Here is a 15,000-nt window from a genome sequence, read left to right on the forward strand (position 1 = left end):
AGCAATCTGGGAATGGTGTGAATAAAAGGGAGAATGGTGTTTTGGTTTTCAAAAAAAAACAGAAATTAGATTAAGAAAGTAATATTTGCAGGTGAGAGAGAGAAATTGATTTTTGTAACTACTCAAAATTCAATGCCTTTATCATTCATTCCGGATATGGAATGAAAAATAAATTTGTTGAGAGAGAGAGAGAGAGAGAGAGATGTATGTATACTTGTATACGTATATGTAGACCTATGTATATATGTATGTATGCATCGAAGTGACACTGCCCATGATTTCACTACGTATTCGACAGGTAAGTTAAACACTTTTAATGAGGCTCGGTTTACGGTACTTGTTGTAACTCGAGATGAATCGAGTTGCGTCTTAATGACGTAAATGGTTCTCTCTCTCTCTCTCTCTCTCTCTCTCTCTCTCTCTCTCTCTCTCTCTCTCTCTGAGGAAGTAAAAAAGCCTAATGCAATCACTTGTATCATATCAGCAATGTTGTTTTGCTTAAAAAGAAAAATGAATAACCCTATACTTCATAACTGTTGTTTCCACAATCAATTCCTTAAAAATAAAACAACAGAAAAATCAAGCTGTTATAATAACACCCGACCCCCCACAAAAAAAATAATGGATTCTGACGTAAAAAAATTTATTACAAACTTTCATTTAGAAGAAAAACTTGACAATCAACTTCATATGTACCTTTTCCAGACCTCTGGCGACGCCACTTGCCTTCAATCTATCAGTCAGTTTGAGGCTCCTTCTGAGAAATGAAATTGAAGGACGATGATTATATAGGTTGTGATTGTAGACACAATCTGGAATTAGCAGAAGAATTAAATCAATTAGTGTTATTGTTTTTATTTCCTGTAAAGGACACTACTATTGTGCCGGCTTTATCTGTCAGCCCGTACTTTTTTCTGTCCCCCCTCAGATAATAGCAAGCTACTGAGGCTAAAGAGTTGTAAATTGGTATGTTGATGCCCCACCTTCCAATCATCAAACATACCAAATTGCAGCCCTCTAGCCTCAGTAGTTTTTATTTAATTTAAGGTTAAATTTAGCCCTAAGATCTTAAAAACTACTGAGGCTAGAGAGCTGTAAATTTGTATGTTGATCACCCACCATCCAATCATCAAACATACCAAATTGCAGCCCTCTATCCTCAGTAGTTTTTATTTGATTTAAGGTCAAAGTTAGCCATAATCTGGCAACGATATAGGCCAGGCTACCACCGGGTCGTGGTTAAAGATTCATGGGCCGCAGAATTATATTCATAACAGCAGATAAATCAATTGACAACTATCAGAATCACTGTACTTTTTTGGCCTGTGGTGACAACATTGAATAAAACTGGCAACTAAAGTAATGGCAACACTCTTCAAGACTTTCTACTCACGGGGATCAGACAACGTCGCCCCAGGCTGAAGATTCCGCAAGGTGAGAACTCTGCCCCATTCTCCAGCTGAAACAATATTCCACGAAGCTGTAAACAAAAACAAAAAAGAGGGCTGGTAGGAAACTCAAATTAGTTTCTTATAAAATACCAATCACTTTTTTATCATATTTTAGATATGGAGCATCGGTCATTCTCGTTTAACTCTGGTTAACACAAACGACACTCAATTTCACCCATTGGGATAGGCTATAGTAGATTCACATCAGCCGTGCACATGATGTCTAAGCGAGTCCCTTACGACGCTCCTGATTGGCTGTTGATAAGCCAATCACAGGGCTGGAAACTCTCAGGGATATGTCTTTCAAAAGTAACCCTCAGGAGAGGTGGAACATATATCTTGCCTATGTGAACTCTCGAAAGAGACTGAGAGCTTTCAACCCCGTGATTGGTTTATCAATAGCCAACCAGGAGCGTCGTAGGGGACTGGCCTAGATATTAGATGCACGGTTGATGTGAATCTACTGTAGTACTAACTTCCTTGGTCGACAAGTTGTGATGTTTCTCGGTTACCAGAAGTCTCCTGATGTTACGTTTCCACTTTTCTCTCTGGAAAGTGAAATAAGACATCAAAATAGTGTCATTTTCATTTACAGTAGTTTAAACTTCATAGTGAACTTCCATCCTTAGAGAGTTTCACGAAGATATCACAAAGTCAGTATTGGGGAGTGATTTTGTTTATATGACGCTAACAGATAGCACTACACAACTTGGCAACGTTTGAAAATGGGCAAGAGGGTTCGTTTAGACCTCAGGACACTTCCCAACCTACAGGGACTTTACATAACTCAAACTCCAGCATTTTGGTATAAACATACCGTGACCAGGAGAGGTTCGGGTGACAGGAAAATCGACAGAATATTCAGCGTCGAAGGCAGAGTGGATGAGACGAAACTGAACCCAGTGTCTCCTAGAATAGACTTGCTGGCTTGAATGATCGTCAGCAGAAATTCGTTGAAGCTGACAGCAACTATGAAATGCTCTTGGTATAGCGTCAGCTGCTCCACGATCTCGTCAGAAAGTATTAAGAAATGTGACAGGTTCTCTGGGAAAATCTTGAGAAATGCGACGTTCTCAGTGGGCTTTTTCCCCGTCTTTTAAGCGATTTCCAAGCATCAAGACAAATTCCAGCCGTTTGTGTTCCGCTGGAATTCCAGTATCTCTGCTAGCCTCTGTCCATGAATTCTGACGTTTTTCGGTGACTAGAACGTTTGCATTCTGTCGATTACCCCATTCTGGAACGTCTTCCAGAATTGCCAACTTCTTTAGGACATTATTTACGTCCTCTTTCCAGCAGTGATTCAGAAGTTCTTCCAGTTCTAATGCGAGGGTTTTGGAAACCACGTAGGTCAGTCCAGAGGTCAGCGTAGGCAGCCACAGCATCTGTGAGATTATGACAAAGCAGTAACTTATCCTGGTGATCAGGGCCTCGTCAGGCATATAACAAAAGACGAAAACTAAGGCTAAGGCTGTTTTCGCCAAGTTCATGGCAAAGAGGAAGTAGAATTTCCAGAACGGACGGTGGGACTGGGTCACTCCCGTCTTCTTCACCTTGGCGAAGAGGCGAAGGAACCCAACCATCTGGCGGTCCTTCAGAGCCACGAGGAACTGCAGCAAGCAGGCGCTGACGAAACCTGTCTTGATGTGTAAGTCCTGAGCAACTATGACGGACCTGTTGCTTCCAGACCTGGAGTTGTACCAGCCGCCCACGCAGCTGAGGATCATTCCAGCCAGCATGGCGTACGACCAAGCGGTAAGCGGAAGGCTTCTACTAATTATTCCTCCTCCTCCTCCTCCTCCTCCTCCTCTTTGTCTTCTGTCCTGGATTTGCCCTTTTGGTTTCTTGAAAGTTCCCTCTCCTCTATCTTCTTCCTCTTCTCTTGGTTCCAGATGGTAGGAAAGAGCGCCAAAAATTCTCGCTACAGCCAGAATGAAAGACAGCGGAGGATTCCAGAGTTTCCTCATTTCCAGAATACGCCTGGAAAGCCTCGGCCTTTGGTTTCCAGTTCAGTGATACACTCCTGGAAGCTGAGGGTATTTAGCCTTTACCTGAGACTTATGGATTCCAGCGTTTTCACGTTTCCAGAATACGCCTGGAATGTCTCAGCCTTGGAATTCTAATTCAGTGGCAAATTACTGGTATCTAAGAGTATTAAGCCTTAACCTGAGACCTGTGGATTCCAGCGTTTTCTCATTTCCAGAATACGCCTGGAGAGCCTCATCCTTTCGTTTCCAGTTAAATGATAAATCTCTGGAATCTAAGAGTATTTAGCCTTAACCTGAGACTCTCCACAATCAATTCTAAGTTTCCCAAACGCTGTCAATTCTCAAAGAACGGTAGAATAATGTAATAGACTAATCTTTCAGCTTTCCAGTCGGCCCTCAACTGCTGCTGGAGAACCGATGTCTCGAAGTCTTCCAGACGAGGTCCAGAGGCCCTACTGACTTTAAATGTCTTCGGTGACTTCGTCGTAAGCCATTAAATGAAGTAAAGAAATGGCCTTGACGAGACAGAGATTAATTACCACCACGAGTAAGAACTGACTTGACAAATATGTGCGACAAATTACATTTTTGGTTCTATTGTCAATGTTCAGTTTAATGAAGTAGAAGTTGTCAGTAAAAATCGAGTATATTTTAATGAAGGTCATTCAAATGATGGATTACACGTTTCCTTCTCTCTCTCTCTCTCTCTCTTTTCTCTCTCTCTCTCTCTCTCCTCGCCTGTGACCATGAAGTTCTGATCCCAGAAAACTGAAAACATTTCAGTCTAATCTCTCCTCTCTCTCTCTCTCTCTCTCTCTCTCTCTCTCTCTCTCTCTCTCCATATCTAATAATTTATCCGTTCGTCGTTATTATAGGAAATAGAGGTCGATAACACGATAATTGCAGCGTTAATACATTTGTTAACGAATATTTCTATGATAAATGAATCTCACGACGTAGAAAGAATAACTAATTACTCATTCGTGAAATACATTACGTCTAATTCCACCCTTTTGGGAATTAGATTCTTGGAATTCTAAGATTCCGGAATGATCCTCTGGTAAGTGAAATTCTTTAGACGACGGAATATGCGCATTTTTTCTGGTAAGTTTTAAGATCCACGCAATTTCTTATCGGTTATATAATAAGTTATCTGTGTATACAAAGATGCATGAAGTACTTAGGGTTATTGATTACATAAGAGAGAGAGAGAGAGATGACAACCAGAAAACAACCAAAGTACCTACATCGTCTGATGATAACTAATAATAATAATAATAATAATAATAATAATAAAAGACACTTTTCTTTGAGGGCACGTACCAGCAAGTTTTAAAATTAATTATACTTCCCCCCGAACTCAGCAGGTAATCATCGATTACAATCACCCCCCCCAACACATCCCCCCCACCTCCCCCGCCACCTTCCCCCCCCCCCCCCCCCCCCCCCCCCCCCCCCCGAAAAAAATTACAAAATCTTTATTTTTCTTTACTTTTTTATTTTTTTACCAGACACAAATTGCTCCTTTCCCTTACTTGGACAAGATTATATATTCCCGGAACTGACTGCGTGCGTCCCTTGAGCCTCAGAAAGGTATTCGTACTTTTGTTTTACATTCCACAATTACTGTGGCTGCAGGCTACTTTCCAATGGTAGCTGGTGTGTGCTTCTACTCATGGAGTTTGCCCCTCCCTCTTTAGCTAGGATATCATACAAATGAATAGGCCAGTCTTCATTTACGGGGCTTTATTACATCTATAAGTTTCATACAGCTGGTACGCTCATAGCCCACATAGCCCGTGTAAAATTTTGGCCTTATTAAAAGCACACATACTCAAAAAAGACTCGTCTATGAACTACTAATCGCACAATATCGAGTGCATGCTGCATGCACAGTTGCAGTTGTGCTCAGAGAAGTACAGAGTTAAAGAAAAGGCGCGATTTCGTTTGGCGATCTTCTATAACTTGTAAATAGGTTTCTACACATACCTTAGTATTCTTTGTAACGGCACATCTTTCCTTTTATTTGTGTGTGTTTGAGTCTCTGACACTTACAATTACATTTAGTTCGGCTTCTTCCTCCTGCACGGACAGCTGAGCGTACGAGAATTCGTACTCGTACCGCTACTCCAAGTGACTCGTAAAAGGTGGGGGAGAAATTCACCTCGAGAAAAATACGACATTTTTTCGTGGAATCTTACGCCATCTTTCTTCCGCTGACAGAGGAACTCGCGTGGATGAAATGTATTGGTCATTATCCTTGTATGATACAATGTTAATACATTATTCTCTTGTGATACATTATCCTCGACAATACATTATTGGATGAATGGCCTTTGGACTGTCGATTTAAGAGAGAGAGAGAGAGAGAGAGAGAGAGAGAGAGAGAGTTCAGCATCTGCTATTAATGGTTGACGAATGAGAATGCGTCAATATTATTTATCACGGTTCCCCCAACCCCATACAAAAAAGGACATTGTTTACATTTTCTTAAACAAAAAAAACACACTGGAACACCATTCCTAAATAAAAAAAAAAAATTGTATCGAACTTGATATACACTAATACAAACGAATACACACGAAAATACACGAAGACTCCTCTACACACACAAAAAAAAGTTTCACTAAAAATTCATAAAAATACAAAAAGCACTCTTTCGTCAACCACGGCAACGCGTTGCCACTTTGAATATTCACGAGTTTATTGTTTAAGAGCTTTTTTTTTTTTTTTTGAAGTCTTTGGGCGGGAGCGATACAAAAATTTCGGCCGGGACGAATAATACCGTATTAGACGAGACGGGGAACGTCAGGACGAAAAAAAGGAATTTATACACGGAAGAATGAAGCGTCTGAGAAGATGGCCTTTTTTATCATTTTATTTTTTATTTCATCATCTAAAGATTTTGGAAATTTTGTGAATTTGGAATTTATCACACACACACACACACACACACACACACGCACACACACACACACCACATATATATATATATATATATATATATATATATATATATATATATATATATATATATATATATATATATAATATATATATATATATATATATATATATATATATACGAGATTTAAAAGGCCAAGTTTATTGCATATGATACGTTTCGCACATACATCTGTGTGCATCATCAGTCTGGCCTTTTAAATCTCGTATCATGGACTCATTCTGGACACTTATAATTGAATGCTGAAGCACTTATATATATATATATATATATATATATATATATATATATATACTATATATATATATATATATATACACACACACACACACACACACACACACACACACATATATATATATATATATATATATATAAATAAAGATAAATGCCACGAAGGAAAAATAAAAAATAAACGAAGGAGTCTGCGAGATCTTTTCGGCTGACAAGCCCTTTACTGAAGCAGCTACTGACAAAAATACGAGGAAAGACAATACAAGAAGGTTCGTATAACTGACAGATAGGGATTATAAAAGGATTAGTGCCTAGAATCCGACACACCTAAGGAAGATAAGAAACCTTCCCAAACAAGCATAAACAAAGGGTGCAATAAAGGTTTAAGACAATCATCTTAGATACAATCTCCAGACAATTAAAGGATTATAGGTGACAGCTATACGGAACCTGGTAGACACAAAACCTATTTCACAAAAAAATGACAGACATACATTACAATAAAGTTTTTTTTTTTTTTTTTTAATAACTCTAAGGCAACTGATTTTATTTAAGTCAGTAATTATATATTTGAGGTCATTCTTAAAACATTGTTACAGATACAAGGGTCTAAATGAAAAAGGCCACGACTAACATTGAAATTACAATGAAAAGTAAGTTGTATTAAAGCAGATTCTAAAAGATTTCGTGATAAGACATCTCTTGACCGTGCAATTACTGAACTGTCAATCCAATTAATTCGGTGGTTGTTTTCACTTAAATGAATAAATAATGCATTAGATTTTTGCCCAGTTTTTACAGAGTATTTATGCTGGCTTAGCCTTACTTCTAAGCCCTTGCTCGACTGTCCGAGGTAGAATGAGGGACAATCCATACATGGAATTTATATATTATGTTGTTGCTTTCTCTGGGGCCATTTTTTATTAACATTCTTTTTAGTGTGTTATTATAGGAAGAAACAAGGTTGACATTAAAAGCTTTTAACAATGGTTTAATGGTTTCAAATCCGTTAAAATAAGGTCTAAAACTGGAGAATGTTCTTAGAATTTTCTTTCTGTGTGTTGTTTCAGTATAAAACTTTTTGTGGGCTTTATTATAACAAACAGTCTAATATATGTGAAGGATAGCATAAATCTTTCCCTATTTTTCTTATGTATTCAATTTCTTGATCCAAATATTGTGGACTGACAATTCGTAATGCTCGTAAAAACATAGAGGAAAAAATTGATATTTTTATATTAAGATGGTGGCTGAGAAGAAATGAACATAAGTTAAGTTGTTAGTCGGTTTCCTATAAATACTGAATACATTGAAATGTTATCTATGTATCAAAACGTCTAAGAAAGGGAGGCAATTGTCTTTTTCTAATAATCAGAGTAAAAACGTTAATCGATGGTACCTGGTTATTTAAGTTAGAGAGTAAATCATTTTACATCAATACCGACAGGAAGAACAGCTAAACAATCATCAACGTAACGATACCACTTTACAGGAATATGAATGATATTAGGTAAGTAGCGTTTTTTTCGAAGAATTCCATATACAAGGTTTGAGAGCAATGGTGATAAAGGATTTCCCATTGCCATGCAAAAATTTGTTGATAAAATTCACCATTGAATATAAACTTACAATCACAAATGCACAAACTCGTGAGTGAAATAATGTGACTTATAGGTAGAGGTAATTCATGCTGAGTTAGTTCATTGCTAAGATATTCTAAAATAGAGTCTATAGGGACTTTAGTAAAAAGAGAACATACGTCAAAACTAAACGAATCTATCAGTAGGGCAAAGAGCAATTTGTATAATTATCAACTAAAATCTAGAGAATATATATATGAGAATCGGAGATGGTTCCAAGTAACGGGGACAAGATCTTAGTGATATATTTCGAGAGTTTATATGAAATTGAACCAACAGTACTGATAATAGGCCGCATAGGGTTATTTTCTTTGTGCGTTTTGACTAATCCATATAAGTAAGGTAGCGAAGGAGAATTGACTGACAATTTGCCTAGTAGTTCTGTTTTATCTTTAAGGATACTTTTCACTATGCTATTGAAGTTTTTATGACTTGATCAAGAGGATTTTTTGTTAGTTTTTTATAAGTCACATCATCATCCAGTAGTAGGGCTTGCATACGTGATATGGTAGTCAGCTTTATCTAAAATTACTATACTATTTGACTTATCAGCTTTTGTGATGTGGATAGTATTGTCCTTTTTAAGATCGGTCAAACTTTTCTATAGCGAGCAGGGAAGTTACTTTCATGCTTAACATTGCAGCTCCGTAAACAATACCTTTAATCATGTCGACATGATTTTGAGGAAGATCACAATATTTTCAAATTTACTAGGGATGACCCAATCATTAGAGCGAAGGTCTACTTCGTTGCAAACAAAGAAAGATAAACCATATCCAAGCGCACTCACACATTTTCACTTATTTGTTTACTAGATAAGTTAACAAACTTATCTTGTCAGCCGAAAGATCTCGCAGACTCCTTCGGTTTATTTTTCCTTCGTGGGCATTTATCTTTATTTATGGATTTATCACGTTCCTAACTTTCGTGATTCTGTTATACATATATATATATATATTTAAAACCAGGGCTTGAATGAAGAGTATCTTTATTTGCGACTTTTTTCGGAGATTTACTTTCCTCCATCATTCGGGCAATCTATAATGGAATATTATTTACAATTAAAATTAATGACGCAATATAAGTTACATTAAAACAAAGCAAAATAAGATAACAATTACATAGTTACTATAAGTTACATTAAAATTAACAAAGCAAAATAAAATAATTTCAAATTACACAATTACAAGACAATAACCTAAAAACCGCAGCAAAATCTTAAAATATAGAGAAATACTCTTTTGGTTGTCAAAGAGAGCAGGAAAATAATCTAAAAACACAGCAATTCAACAGACCTTTCATTATTACAAAGAGAGGGTTTATCTCTTAGGGTCTATAGAGACTCAACCACTCCGAGCTTCATTGCGTTGGTCTGCAAGTAAGGACTGAAAAGGAATCTCATTGATAGGATGATCATATTCTTCAGAGTGTTGACGAATAGCACTAAATGGTGGTTTGCTTAATGGCCTATTTGTCCTAACAGATCTTCCGAGATGTTCGAAGATGCGAACCCTGAACTGCCGTTTAGATTTTCTAATGTACATTGCACCAAAGCACTGACACTTATACTTGTACAACTAGCTGACTGCAGTTCAGTTGGTATCACATCCTTGAACTGAAGAATTTTGTAATGTAGATTTAGGAGTTAATATCACTCGTATGTTTACTTGTGGGTAGAATTCATACAAAAGTTTGGTAATCTTTTTTAACATAAAGGACCTATTCAAGAAACGTGATGGGAAAATACATAAAATGCTGTGTTGACCAGTGACAGTTGTAGGTTTTGGAAGTAATAGTTTTTGAAGCTCCTTTCCTATATACGTATTAGTAAAACTTTAGCTAAAGACATTAAAAAAAGCACTGCTTGATGAAATTAAACTCTACGTAGGTTCATATTAACATAATTTGAACATATATTAAAAGTTCTCGATGTTACGGTCGTAATCAAAGTTCTCTTGAACTGAACAGGAATAAATGAGGACATTTTGGTGATCAACCCCGTGAAAGTCGGTTTCCTATAAACAGATGTGATAAACCCGTTTTCACTGTGGCTGATCAAGAAAGGCGGTTTCTGAAGTGAATTCTATATTGCTGTGCTTTGAGTTCATGTATTCTAAAAACTGAAATGTGGTTATTAGATCTAAAGATTAAGAATGTGTCATCGACATATCGCCTGTACATCAGAGGTTTGAAATCTTCGGGACATTCATTCAACCATTCCTCTTCATAATGAGCGAGGAAAGCATTGGCTAGTGTTGGTCCTAGTGGGTTACCCATAGCTACGCCGTCTACCTGTTTATATACCTCCTTGTTAAACATCAGAAACAATCACTTACAGCTAGTGATAACAAATGATGAAACTGTTGTTTAGAAAACTTTCCAATTTTATCGGCATCTTTAAACAAATCGTTAATACATATGTCAATTGTTTCCTTTAAGGGTATATTAGTTAACAAAGATTTAATGTCAAAACTGGCCATTACACATTGCTCATAATTCACTTCACAAATTTCTTTTACAAAAGTAAACGAGTCCTTTACACTGTACTGGTTGGAGGTGATCGGTGTTAGAATGGGTACCAGAAATTTTGCTAACTTGTAATTAAATGTACCAATAGCAGACATTAGTGGTCTTAAAGGACAATCTTCTTTATGGACCTTAGGTAAACCGTATAAAATACCTGGTTTTGAGCCTTACGTGAAAAGTCTAGAATACAGAGAATCATCAACAACACCTTCAGCTTTCAATTTTCTTAAAAACCTCTTTATCTTCTCTTCCTTGTTTAGAATAGTTAAAAGAATATTATCTTTAACAGATTGGAATTCGGTATGATCACTCAATACATTAAGCATTTTAGAAATATAATCATCCTTGTTCATTAAAACTACCCCATACCTTTATCTGGCTTCAAAACTACCACTGATCTGTCGTTAGCCAAATTCTTCAAAACTTCGTTTTCTTCCTTAGAAATATTATGTGCAAAAGAATTTCTATCCCTGTCATAAAAAGAATAAAATGCTAGATGTTTCAGTGAGCACTTGAAAAACTCAAAACCCTTATTATCTCGGATCACCTGAAGATTAGCGGCCCCTAATACCTCTCCTGAAGAAAATCGACCCCAATATTTTCCTCCTGAAGAAAAGCGACCCCAATATTTTCCACTTGAAGATAAATGACCCCTGCTTGTTGATGTCTCCAATCTTCAGGTAACCCCTGTGGCTAGCGCGCGCAGCACAACATTATCTTGCCAGAACATACCGAGCTTGCCAAGAATCTCTAAATATGCGGATAAGGTGCGAAGCGCCGACCCGCCACGGCCTTACTGTAACCCCTGTTAATTCCTCACCTTAAGAAAGGCGACCCCAATATTTTACACCTGAAGAAAAGCGACCCCAGCGTGTGTTGGGGTCACTTTTCTTCAGGTGATCCATTATCTCTATCATAAAAGGAATGGTTAAGTATGCCTTTGAAAAACATTTCAAATGTGCAAAAATGGTCAATAAAATCATGTTTACAGAAAGATAAAACAATTCAAACCTTTACATAAAATCTATTTCTCAGTATCGGAGAAAATTCTACTCGAATAATTTAAAATAACTTTATCATATGTAACACCAATATCATCAGTGAAACCTAATTTTCGGTGTTTATTACTTTGCACAAATTTAACACGACTTATCTTCGAAGAGTTACATTTATCAGCGAGATTCAAAAGATGGTTGAAATCTATCCAAGACACCGAATTCTTCAGCTGCGTAGTTAAAGAGTCCTTTTAAAAAGGATAAAAAAAAAAGATTAACCAAACTCTTGTATGAATTCTACCCGCAAGGAAACATTCGAGTGATATTTAAGCCTCAATCTACATTACAAAAATTCTTCAGGCTCAAGGATGTGATATCAACTGACTGCAGTCAACTATTGTGTACAAGTATAAGTATCATTGCTGTAGAGCAATGTACATTAGAAAATCTAAAACGGCAGTTCAGGGTTCGCATCTTCGAACATCTCGGAAGATCTTTTAGGACAAATGGGCATTAAGCAAACCACCATTTAGTGCTATTCGTCAAAACACTGAAGAATATGGACCATCCTATCAGTGTAGATTCCTTTTCAGTCCTTACTTGCAGAACCAACGTAATGGAGCTCGGAGTGGTTGAGTCTCTATAGACCCTAAGAGATAAACCCTCTCTTTGTAATAATGAAAGGTCTGTTGAATTGCTGTGTTTTTAGATTTTTTTTTCCTGCTCTCTTTGACAACCAACAGTGTATTTCCCTATATTTTAAGATTTTGCTGCGAGTGTAGGTTATTATGTCTTGTAATGTGTAATTTAATATTATTTTATTGTTTTGCTTTGTTAATTTTAATGTAACTTATAGTAATATGTAACTTTATCTTATTTTGCTTTCTTTTAATGTAACTTATATTACGTCATTAATTTTAATTGTAAATAATATTCCATTATAGATTGCCCGATGATGGAGGAAAGCAAATCTCCGAAAAATAGTAGCAAATAAAATGCTCTTCATTCAAAGCCCTGGTTTTAATATATGATATATATATATTATATATATATATATATATATATATATATATATATATAAGCGAATACCACAGGAATATAATAGGCAGAAAATCCAAGAGCTTTCGTCTTTACTATAGGACATTGTCAAGGAACGAATGAAATACAGTTGGAAAGAAAGTTATCAGGTAAACAAAAAGATCAAGAATACCAGATGGTTAATTGTCAAAAGGATAAAAATCAACGAGATAATCCAGGATTATCGGATATCACACGGTCACAAACCTAACATAGATTTAACCCTAACAGAAACTATAACATATCCATTTAGTCCAAAACATGTAAAAACTGAATATATTAATTTTCTTGCTTAAGTCGAAGTTTCAGTATGTGGGCGATGATAAGAGCATTACAGAAAGATGTCACGAATATAACAAGGCTAGGAAAACTCACAGAAAAGGCGCAGAAGTTGCTTGCCGTTTCCATTATGCTTAAAAAATCACAGTAGATGCACGTGACTTCATTAAATAAGCGAATACCACTTAACTTTCTACGGAAGTGTATGGACGAGCAAGCGATGCCCAAGTCGATTTCTTCGTCTAGCAGAGCGACCTTTCGACGAGTTTCAACGCATCATACTTCAGAAACACATCGACATCACAAAAGTGGAAGTAGATGATGCGTTTCGTGCCATTAGAAGCAGACGGTATGACTTTAATCAGACGGTTCCTGTCGATTGGAAGAATCGGATGCTGGATTATTGCTATGGGAAATGCTGCAACCGTGTTGAAAGGAAGCTTCAATTCTAGCTGAAGAATCTTGTTGCTGAGAGCGACTGGACTACAACAGTGCGTTTACTTTTCTAAGATCGCTGTGGTGTGGCTTGTACAGATATCATACGGTGCCAATTTTCATGTTATGGTAATCATATTATTATCATAGAGTCTATTAACATAGTTTTCATTTCTTGAAATGTGGTTCTTTGTTTCTATCGGATATTTTGAATATACCTTATTTCGTATATTCTTCGTTAAAACCTCAGTTTCATTAACGAAAATGAAGATATGGCATATTTTTTCCCCGGCGATGCCAGATATGAGTTTAGGGGACCTATGATTCTTAAGAAGATTTAAAAGGTCATGGTCAATATCATTAAAGGATACTCGCTCTCGATCACCCACTGTGATAAGTATGAATGGACAGCCCAAGTGACTCCCGTAAACGTCTTCACCCACCACCTGAGACCAAGGAAACATTCTATAACTTCCTGAAATAAACATTCTATAACTTCCTGAAATACTTCATTTTATAAAAAAAACATCATGAAGGTCCTGTAATTGATGTTCCGAAGGTTATCCAGAGAACATCTGAAGCGACAAAAGTGTTAGAATTGACTATTCGTAGACTTAACAAGGAAGCAAGAGAGACGGGAAATATAGTGGAATCTCCAGTATTTCAAAAAAGAAAAGAGAAAATGATTCATGTGACTGACTTGGATGATTTTGATAAAAATGTTATGCAAAGAAGGAATGAGTGGTTGTCTTTTCTAAGGGCATATAATAGATCTATTGACTTATGAAATTATGTCTCAAGTCCAAACACTGGAGCCAACAGGCCATTCAGCGCATCTATAATTATAGAAAGAGAAAGAAGGAATAGCTAAATAGAATCGGGGAAGGAAAATACAATTTTTAATAATGTTAACAGGGAAGAAGCAAACCCTTTCCCTCGACTCCCAAGGTCTAAAGTGAATCCTCCTAAGAAGAACTATATCTGCGGGAAGCATTTAATGGAACTGACATACCCGTAGATATGACAACTCTGCCTTTTCTACCTGGCCCCACCAGAGCGATCTTAGAAAAGTAAACGCACTGTAAGCGTGCCAACGTGGACTTCATGATTAATTTATCAGACAAACCAGTGGATAGTGCTACGACAGTGGCTTTGGGATATGGGTTAAGCTTTGGTGTGTCTAACGGTAACCTGGACTATGTCGACATTTCAAAATCATTTTGTTATTTGGAAAAATTTGATCAAAATCTATGCCCTGAGGATATCAATATTTGTAAGGGTAATATGTAAGGTGCTATGAGCAAGCCTTCTCCCCCTAATGTACCCGTTAGATTTCTCCAGGCTTTTTAAAAAAATTAAAAAAGACGAAACAGTGAAAGTGACAAAAGCAGATAAATCTAATGCAATGGTAAT

General features: G+C 36.8%; 1 protein-coding gene across 1 annotated transcript in view; it reads right to left on the reverse strand.

Moving 5' to 3' along the window:
- LOC135199524 (lon protease homolog, mitochondrial-like) overlaps window positions 1-15,000 on the reverse strand; it is a 120,285-nt gene that overhangs the window by 84,364 nt on the left and 20,921 nt on the right. The gene's annotated exons all lie outside the window — the stretch shown is intronic.

The sequence above is a fragment of the Macrobrachium nipponense genome, chromosome 25 (genome assembly GCF_015104395.2).
Source record: "Macrobrachium nipponense isolate FS-2020 chromosome 25, ASM1510439v2, whole genome shotgun sequence".
NCBI classification, from domain to species: domain Eukaryota; kingdom Metazoa; phylum Arthropoda; class Malacostraca; order Decapoda; family Palaemonidae; genus Macrobrachium; species Macrobrachium nipponense.